At 36.2% G+C, this 4,348-nt stretch overlaps 1 protein-coding gene across 1 annotated transcript in view; it reads right to left on the bottom strand.

The window, feature by feature from the left end:
* Positions 1 to 3,464, bottom strand: part of LOC106469228 (neurobeachin-like protein 1) — a gene marked incomplete at its 3' end in the record, with an annotated part of 92,016 nt that extends 88,552 nt beyond the window's left edge. The window contains exon 1 of the mRNA XM_022397681.1: positions 3,327 to 3,464. The remainder of the gene's footprint in view (positions 1 to 3,326) is intronic.
* Positions 3,465 to 4,348: the final 884 nt, after the last annotated feature.

The raw sequence follows: 4,348 nt of genomic DNA, 5'->3' as shown, positions 1-4,348 counted from the left end.
ATTTCTGATAGATACTTACCTCCTCTCACAAAATAGCTTTTCTCGTCTAGCACTGCCCTCTATTAGTGTAAATTTTTAATGCATGCCACAAGCCTTCTACTTCCCACTTCTGCATATTGATATGCAACTGATCATGCAAAAGCTCTCCTATAATAGGAGCACAACACCACTCTATCATAACCAGCTCCCTCTTCACATCTGCACTCATTGCTTCACGCCTGGGCAGAAGACTTACACCATATATAATTGGAAGTGAGAAGGCTGGGGGGGGGATGTGAGGGGAGATAAGTATCTATTGGAACTACATTTCAGTGTAGGAAAATGCTAACTTCCAATACAACATTTTTACCTTCACTCACAAAATAGCTAGAATCCCACACTGAACTTGTGGAGGGCTGATAAAAAAAATGACCCCACTTTAAGAAGCACCTAAAGAGAGACCAGGAGGTGTTGAACCAAAAAAAAATATCACACCTCAGCAGGAGGCTGCACCACATCCGATCCAAGGATACTCTTCGCTCTTTTACGACAGTGTCGCAAACAAAAAAGCCAGAAAAACATGAAGGAATCCCACAATATGTATGACCAATGAATGGGACTCCTGGGTGTTAAGTGGCTAGGGTGCAACAGACCATAGTGTTAGTTTGATCTCATCCAATACCAGGTGGTATCTGGAATGGTACATCAGATCCACATTAGGTAGCGGATTACCTATCTCTTCACCTTGAAACGGGAATTGGTAGAGAAGACGAGCATCCATACCAAAACCTATATCCACTTGCGCGCATTTCCAACACAACAAACACCAGATCTACCAGGAACCAACATTCAGCAGGTGGTAGGAAGGTGGAAAGCCCTGGTGAAATGACAGCTCTGGTCCAAAATCCAACAGAAAAGGATATGGTACTACCAGTCTGCGGTAGGAGAAAGATATCCAGCCAAAAACAAGCGTAAAAACATGTGCTGCATCCAACTACAACCAACACCTGATTCACCAGGAACTAATATCCAGCAGATGATAGGAAGAGGGACTGCAAACCTGGGGTGTTTCTCCAGGCCAAAACCTAGTGGCAGTGGCCATTTGTCATTCAGTCCACAGTAGGAAGAGGAATACCAGATAGCACATGTAAGAACTTACTTAGCCGGTCATTTCCAACCAACTCCGGACTCACCGAGAATGTACATCCGGAGGATGATAGGGAGGAAAAACATCTCAGTGTGAGGGGCAAATTGCAATAATAGATATATGTATATATATTCGTGACATGGCAAAGTGCTTCAACCAAAACCTCGTAGCATCGGGAACTGTACATCAGATCTGCAATAGGAAAGGTGTCACGCCATCTACCCATGATTAGAATTGTGACCGGGCCATCTCCAACCAAAACCAGACCCACCAGGAATGTACATCCAGAGGATGGCAGGAAAAAAAACAATCGGTCAGATATAGGGCGTAATGCTACAAAAAACACCTGACAGCATCTGAAACTGTTTGTGAGGTCTGTCGTAGGAAGTGCGATATGCCAGTGACACTTGCAGAATGTCACTACCTTACTCTCAAATGAGTGATATTATTCATCACTCAGGAGGACAGGCAATACCCATTTTGAAAAGCAGAGTTACCACGTCCATAGAGTCAGTCAACCAAAACATGGCAGCATCTGGAATTGTACATCAGGTCCATGGTAGGAAGTCTCAATGCCACTGAGCATCAGAGATGGGCAGTAATCTCTGTCTGCTTTACTCATGTTAGTCCATGAGTGTACTATCTGGAACAAACATATTTATGAAGCAAAAACCTACTACCAGTCCTACTGAGCACCCCATCACTACTGTATGCATAACCCCAAACCTGCGACATAATAGTTGAATCATAGATGGAAATAAAATGGAGACACACAACCAACACTTGGCGGCATCTGGAATTGTACATCAGGCCTGCAGTAATTAGGTTACAACGTAACTAACAACGAGCATGGTCGCAGGATAGACAGTGCAGATTTTCAAAAAAATGTATACTTGGTCAGGCACCATTTGCCACAGAGTGGGATCCACAATACACAAGCAAAAAGGCCCCTGAAAAAGTAAGAAAAGTTTTTTAAAAAAGCAACTTTTCACAATACTAAAATGAAAAAAAAAAAACTGAATCAGTAGTATAATGGAAAACGTCGACAAATTCACAAGCGAAAACCAGCACATCTGTACATTACTACTGCCAATTGAGAAGAGGTTAACGAGTGCAGATGTGATGAGGGCGCTGGTTAAGATAGGAGTAGTGTCGCTCTCCTATTGATGGAGAGCTGCTGCATGATCATTCACATGTAGATATACAGAAGTGAGAGCTGTAAGGCTTGTGGTGTGCATTGAAAATTTGCACTGATAGAGGGCAGTGCTAGTTAAGAAAAACTATTTTCTCAGCAGAGGTAGGATATCGTGTTCAAACTTACTTACTTGGTATTGTTAATGTCAAGACTTGAATATTTCTTCTACAGAACAAGAAAAATAAAAGTCCAAAGGTAACCTTAATGAAATATACTATGGTCAATAAACATAAACAGATGTGTAAGTTTATGTATAATTTCCATGCATTACTTTTCAGCACAAACCAAGAAGGTTTTTTTATACCTAAACGTAGGGAATAAATTTAAATTTTGTAAAAAAAAGTTTCTCCCCATATTTTGCATGTATGATGTATCTACTGTTTCAGAATTGGAAATTACTTGAAACTTTTGAATTGGATAGAGAAGGTAAAGTGACTTAAAAAGAGGCAGAAAAGCTATACACTCAAAACATCTAAAGCAAATAACATTTTTTCTTTATAAGATAATCCAAATGGGATGGCCTAAGTGGATCAAAAGGTCCCTTGTTGTCCTTTAATGTTATGTTATTCATTCTAAATAGATATGGCTCTGTTTTTAAATTTTATATAAATCTACTAAAAACTGTATTTTTAATATTCCTTTGCCAAAGTTTAACATTTTCCTGAAAAATTCTGAATATATTAATTCTTACTCATCACTTAATGAATGGAGTTTTATAAATATTACTTACTTGTTCATTTTTAAATATTAACATATTAAATTACTTACAATAACTTTTGAACCCAGTTTCAAGCTCAACTTGAAGTAAATTACAATAAAATAAACTTTACAGTTATTCAAGCATTTGGTAATAACATAAAAGGTTCAAAGACTAAGAGCTAATCACATTACAAAGATTTGAATTGAATGACATTTAAATTAGGATGAAAATATAATTATACAATTTTGCATATATTGCAAAATACTAGCTCTATGCTGTTAAATTAATATAATAAATATCTTTACCTGGTCAGGACTAGCATGAATTAAGGGTGTGAACAACCTCGGTCAAACAATGTAGGGCTAAAGCTTTAGTGCTGGAAACTGTTGTATCATCAGATAAGTGATGGAAGAGTACTTCCAACGTTGCTGGGGTAACAGCTGACACAGCATTGTGCTAGAAACAACCATAATGATAAATTCTGTTTCCAGCAGCACTCAAAACGTTTTCCAAGATAATAAGGTATTTAAAATATATATAAACTATTCATAATACTTACTATATCCCAATTTACAACAAACTTAAGACTGTTGTAACAGTACTGAGTAGTTTATGTTGACATTATCAATTCCTATCTAATGGTGGCTTATGAATGTAAATACTACATTATTTATTATAAAATTGAAACTTATTTTTTACACATTAATGGTGGTCTTACCTACTTCAATATTTATCTAAAAATTTAAATTGTGAGTTTTTTAAGTTCCATGTTTATTATACCTATACACAGACATTACATCAGACTTGCTAATTAATACATTACTGTTGTTTATTAAGTTTGCAAAAAAGTTCTGCTGAAAATTACACACAATGCTGCATTTTCATTACTGTCATTATCTTAATAACCAAGCAAGTATTTGTGCTATACAATAATTCAATACAATTACTAGAAATTGTTTTCAAGATAGTGAAAGCCAGTATACTTGGATGTTTCAAATAATAGTCATTTGTACATAATCCTTTACACATACCTGTGCACCTGACATTATTGCACCCAGAAGGTGAAGCAATCTTTGTTGAAGCGATACTGGTAACTTGTCTTTAATTTGTTCAAATATATCTGCACACAGAAAAACAAATATTAATAAAATGATAAATAATTCAAAATATAATACAAAGTACTTGAGGAACTCAAAAAGCAATTTTAATACTTTTTATAATCACAATATTCCATTGCACTAAAAAGTTATAACTAACACTACAGAACTCTGAAAATAAAAAATCCCAAAAGATCATAAACAAAGCATATCTCTTAGACTAATCATTT

This window comes from Limulus polyphemus, unplaced genomic scaffold, assembly GCF_000517525.1.
Source record: "Limulus polyphemus unplaced genomic scaffold, Limulus_polyphemus-2.1.2 Scaffold3365, whole genome shotgun sequence".
Taxonomy (NCBI): domain Eukaryota; kingdom Metazoa; phylum Arthropoda; class Merostomata; order Xiphosura; family Limulidae; genus Limulus; species Limulus polyphemus.
Note: the sequence above shows the minus strand (reverse complement) of the source record. Positions and strands in the feature narration are given on the sequence as shown.